General features: G+C 43.8%; 1 non-coding gene across 1 annotated transcript; it reads right to left on the bottom strand.

The window, feature by feature from the left end:
- Positions 1-334: 334 nt before the first annotated feature.
- Positions 335-441, bottom strand: LOC141662545 (small nucleolar RNA R71). Its single transcript, XR_012550655.1, has one exon. It is a non-coding gene; the product is annotated as a small nucleolar RNA R71 (small nucleolar RNA).
- Between the last annotated feature and the right edge of the window lie 5,542 nt (positions 442-5,983).

The raw sequence follows: 5,983 nt of genomic DNA, 5'->3' as shown, positions 1-5,983 counted from the left end.
TGATGACATTCAGTCAAGCATCCTTCATCCGGCTATTCAAGCTAACACCTTTGAAATCAAGCCGGGCACTATTCAGATGGTGCAGAATTCTGTTTCTTTTGGAGGAGCGGCAACTGAAGATCCCAACATGCACATAAGAAATTTTGTCGAGATCTGCAGCACTTTTAAGTATAATGGCGTGACTGATGAGGCTATCAAGTTGAGGCTTTTCCCATTCTCACTGAGGGATAAGGCTAAAGACTGGTTACATTCTGAACCAGCTGGGTCCACCACTACGTGGCAAGATCTTGCGCAAAAGTTTCTGGTGAAGTTTTATCCAATGGCAAAGACTGCTGCTATGAGGAGTGCTCTTACTCAGTTTGCGCAGCAACCTACAGAATCTATGTGCGAGGCTTGGGAACGCTACAAGGAAATGTTGAGAAAATGTCCACATCATGGAATGCTGGATTGGATGGTAATCACTGGTTTTTATAATGGTTTGGGGGCCCAATCTCTACCCATGCTCGATGCAGCAGCTGGAGGCGCCTTATGGGCTAAAAGCTATACTGAGGCGTATAATCTTATAGAGACGATGGCTGCAAATGAGCATCAAAACCCAACTCAGAGGATGACGTCAGGCAAGGTAGCAGGTATTCTGGAAGTTGATGCAGCCACCGCTATTGCAGCCCAGCTCCAAGCGCTATCAATAAAGGTTGATTCTCTGGCTACGTTTGGAGTTAATCAAATAGCTATGGTTTGTGAGCTTTGTGCAGGTTCTCATGCTACGGATCAGTGTTCTCTTGTCAACGAATCTGTTCAGTATGTGAATAATTATCAGCGACAACAGCAGCCTGTGCCAGCGACCTATCATCCTAATAACAGAAATCATCCAAATTTCAGCTGGGGGAATAATCAGAATGCTATTCAGCCACCATATCAGCAAGGAGTGAGTAAACAATTTAACCCACCTGGATTCCAGCAACCACAGCAGTATGCTATAAGGCAATCATATCCTCAACAGGGAAGTGTAGCTGCACCTACTAGTGCTGATTTTGAGGAACTTAAGTTGTTGTGCAAGAGTCAGGCAGTTTCTATCAAGACCTTGGAAAATCAAATCGGTCAATTAGCCAATGCAGTGCTCAATCGTCAACCTGGCACTCTTCCCAGTGACACGGAAGTACCAGGCAGGAAGGAAGCTAAAGAGCAAGTCAAAGCTATTACCTTAAGGTCTGGAAAAGTAGCTGATGCTGAAAAGGCAAAAGAAGTCGAAGTTGAAGTTAGAGATGAAGAATCTAAGCAAAAGGAGAAAGCGGCGGAACCAAGGAAGACTACTGTTGAACACACTCTGCCTGAGGCTAATATAGGGGAGAAATAGCTCTATCCTCTACCATCTTTTCCTAAGAGATTGCAGCAACAAAAGCTGGATAGACAGTTCGGGAAGTTTCTGGAGGTGTTCAAGAAACTTCACATCAATATACCTTTCGCTGAGGCTCTGGAACAAATGCCTAGTTATGCAAAGTTTATGAAGACTATTCTTTCAAGAAAGGTGAAACTGGATTACCTTGAAACCGTTGCTCTCATGGAAGAATGCAGCGCGGTTCTGCAACAAAAGTTACCACCAAAACTGAAAGATCCAGGAAGCTTCACCATTCCTTGCACCATTGGCAATCTAACTTTTGACAAGTGCCTTTGTGATTTGGGAGCAAGCATTAATCTGATGCCCTTGTCGATCTTTAAAAAGTTGGATCTGCCCGATCCAAAACCCACAAACATGTCGCTACAATTGGCGGACCGTTCCATTACTTACCGAAGGGGCATAGTTGAGGATGTGCTCGTCAAGGTGGATAAGCTCTTCTTTCCAGCAGATTTTGTTATACTGGATTTTGAGGAAGATAAGAAGATTCCCATAATCTTGGGGAGGCCTTTCTTGGCTACTGGCCGTACCTTGATAGATGTACAAAAAGGGGAATTACTATGCGGGTCCAAGATCAGGATGTGACCTTCAACGTATTCAAGGCAATGAAATTCCCTACAGAAGATGAGGAGTGCTTAAAAGTGGATGTGATTGATTCCGCGGTTACTTCGGAACTCGAGCACATGCTAATGTCTGATGCATTGGAAAAGGCCTTAGTGGGGGAATTTGACAGTGATGATGAAGATAGCAACGAGCAATTACAATATCTGAACGCTTCTCCCTGGAAGCGAAAGCTGTACATACCATTTGAATCTCTTGGTACTTCTGACCTTAAGAATGCTGAAGGGAAGCTCAAACCATCAATAGAGGAAGCACCTACCTTGGAGCTCAAACCATTACCTGAACACTTGAGGTATGCTTTTTTAGGTGATTCATCTACGCTACCTGTTATTATTTCAGCTGACCTTTCAGGTAGTGAGGAAGACAAGCTCTTCAGAATTTTGAGAGAATTCAAATCGGCTATAGGATGGACCATAGCAGACATCAAGGGGATAAGTCCTTCATATTGTATGCATAAAATTCTGTTAGAGGAAGGTAGTAAGCCAACTGTGGAACAGCAGCGAAGACTGAACCCGATCATGAAGGAGGTGGTGAAGAAAGAAATTCTGAAATGGCTAGATGCAGGCATCATTTATCCTATTTCTGACAGCTCGTGGGTGAGCCCCGTACAATGTGTACCTAAGAAAGGAGGTATCACTGTGGTCGCAAATGAAAAGAATGAGCTCATCCCTACTCGAACAGTTACAGGATGGAGAGTGTGCATGGATTATAGGAAATTGAACAAAGCCACAAGGAAGGATCACTTTCCTCGCCCATTCATTGATCAAATGCTTGACAGATTGGCGGGACATGAGTATTTTTGTCTTCTGGATGGATATTCCGGGTATAATCAGATTTGTATTGCACCAGAGGATCAGGAAAAGACTACCTTCACTTGTCCATTTGGCACATTTGCTTTTTATAGAGTTTCGTTTGGGTTATGTGGCGCCCCGACCACCTTTCAGAGATGTATGATGGCTATATTCTCTGACATGATTGGAAATAACGTCGAAGTGTTCATGGATGACTTCTCCGTCTTTGGACACTCATATGATGAATGTTTGAATAATCTGCGCGCCGTACTCAAAAGATGCGTGGAAACTAATTTGGTGCTTAATTGGGAGAAATGTCATTTTATGGTGCGTGAAGGCATTATCCTTGGGCATAAGGTCTCTAGCAAGGGTCTGGAGGTGGACAAGGCCAAGGTGGGAGTCATTGAAAATCTTCCACCACCCAATTCTGTGAAAGGAATCCGTAGTTTTCTTGGTCATGCGGGTTTTTATAGGCGATTCATCAAGGACTTTTCAAAGATATCTAAGCCGTTGTGCAATTTGCTTGAGAAAGATGTGCCTTTCAAATTTGATGATGAATGTTTGGCAGCATTCGAGACTCTCAAGAAGAGTTTGATCACTGCACCAGTTATTACAGCACCAGATTGGACAAAACCGTTTGAGATGATGTGTGATGCGAGTGATTATGCGGTAGGTGCAGTTCTGGGACAGCGCAAGAAAAATCTCTTCCATGTGGTCTACTATGCGAGTAAGACTTTAAATGGTGCCCAATTGAACTACACCACTACTGAGAAGGAGCTTTTGGCTATAGTCTTTGGCTTTGAGAAATTTCGATCTTATCTACTTGGTACGAAAGTAATAGTATTCACTGATCATGCAGCTATTCGCTATCTGGTTTCTAAGAAGGATTCGAAGCTGAGACTCATTCGTTGGGTGCTTTTACTTCAGGAATTTGAGTTAGAGATCAAAGATAGAAAAGGTACCGAGAATCAAGTAGCTGACCATCTCTCTAGGTTGGAGAATCCCGATTCTACTTCACAAGATAGGACGTTAATCAATGAATCTTTTCCGGATGAGCAGTTGTTTGCAATTCAGGAGGAAGAACCATGGTTTGCAGATATTGTAAACTATCTTGTCAGCAATATAATGCCTCTTAATTTGACACCCGCGCAAAAGAAGAAGTTTCTGCATGAGGTGAAGTGGTATATGTGGGATGAACCATATTTGTTTAGACAGGGAGCTGACCAGATCATCAGGAGATGTATCCCGTTCTGTGAGACGGAGGGGATATTACGAGACTGCCATTCCACGGTTTATGGTGGACACTATGGAGGTGAGAAGACGGCAGCTCGTATTCTGCAAGCAGGTTTTTTCTGGCCTACTTTGTTCAAGGATGCTCATCAGTTTGTTTTAAGGTGTGATCGTTGCCAAAGAGTGGGAAATTTGTCAAGGAAGGATGAGATGCCATTAAATGTGATGCTTGAAGTCGAGGTCTTTGATGTGTGGGGAATCGATTTCATGGGGCCTTTTATCGCGTCTTGCAATAATCAGTACATCTTGCTGACAGTCGATTATGTCTCAAAATGGGTCGAAGTTAAAGCTTTACCGACAAATGATGCAAAGGTAGTGCTAAATTTTCTTCATAAGCAAATTTTCACAAGGTTTGGAACACCTCGGGTAATCATAAGTGATGAAGGATCGCATTTTTGCAACCGTAAGTTCACTTCTATGATGCAGCGTTATAATGTGAATCATCGAGTAGCTACTGCCTATCATCCGCAAACAAATGGTCAAGCGGAAGTGTCTAACAGAGAGATAAAGTGCATTCTAGAGAAGGTTGTTTGTCCGTCAAGGAAGGATTGGTCTTTAAAGCTCGATGAAGCTGTGTGGGCTTACAGAACAGCGTACAAAACTCCACTAGGGATGTCACTGTTTTAGTTGGTGTACGGTAAGGGATGTCATCTACCAGCGGAGCTTGAGCATAAGGCCTACTGGGCATTGAAGAAATTGAACCTGGATTTAGATGCAGCTGGTAAGAAAAGAATGCTTCAGCTTAATGAACTCGATGAATTTCGACTTCAAGCGTACGAGAATAACAAAATGTATAAGGAAAAGGTGAAGAGGTGGCATGATAGGAAGCTACATCCTAAGTTATTTATGCCAGGGTAACAAGTTCTTTTATTCAACTCTCGGCTCCGACTTTTTCCTGGGAAGTTGAAATCAAGGTGGTCTGGACCTTTTATTGTCAAAACTGTGTTTCCACATGGAGCGGTGGAAATTTTTGAGAATGATTCGGACCAAGCATTCAAGGTTAACGGTCAGCGGTTGAAGCACTACTATGGGGACATGGCAAACCGAGAGGTGGTTAGTGCCATTTTGTTGACTACTTGAGAAAGGTACGGAACGTCAAGCTAATGACGAAAAAGAAGCGCTGCGTGGGAGGCAACCCATGAATTGTTGTTACAGGAACCCTTAGAAGTTAATAACCTATCCAAAAACACAAAAAAATCAGAAAACAGGGGCTGAAAAAAAAAATTCCAGAGACCCTCTGCGCGCCCGCGCAGCTATGCTGAGCGGCCGCGCAGCTTGCTGCGCGCCCGCGCAGAAATGCTGAGCGGCCGCGCAGGGGTCGAGTTCCAGAAAATTTTTTTTACAGTTCTGAAAAAAAAACACAAAAACAGTTTTAGCCCATAAACCCACGAATTGTTCCCACTACCCCATCATTTTAGCCCTTAATTCCCAAACCCTAATCTAATCCACACCCTATATATACATACACCTATCTTACATATCTCCCACAAAACTTCCTACACTTAAACCCTCTCACAAACATCAAAAATCAGTTCTTACACACTTCTATTCACGAATCAATGGCACCCAAGAGAGCACGCACTATTGACAGCAGCAGCACAGTTCCTACTGCTGATTCATCGAGGGGCACTGCTGCAAGGCCTCGGTTAACTGACAGAGCTACGGAGGAGGAGTACACTAGGCTGTTGGGGAAGCCGATTCTGAAGGAGAGGGGGTTTTTACCATCAGGGAGGGATGGTGAGTTGTTGCCCATAATTGCAGAGAAGGGGTGGATAGCTTTTTGTGAGTCACCCGAAGCAGTACCGATGAGCGTTGTTCGCGAGTTCTACGCGAACGTGAAGGCTGAAAAGAATGGGTTTTCTGTAGTCCGTGGGCTGACGGTTGATTA

The sequence above is a fragment of the Apium graveolens genome, chromosome 5 (assembly GCF_009905375.1).
Source record: "Apium graveolens cultivar Ventura chromosome 5, ASM990537v1, whole genome shotgun sequence".
Classification (NCBI taxonomy): domain Eukaryota; kingdom Viridiplantae; phylum Streptophyta; class Magnoliopsida; order Apiales; family Apiaceae; genus Apium; species Apium graveolens.
This window is presented reverse-complemented; position numbering and strand designations above follow the sequence as displayed.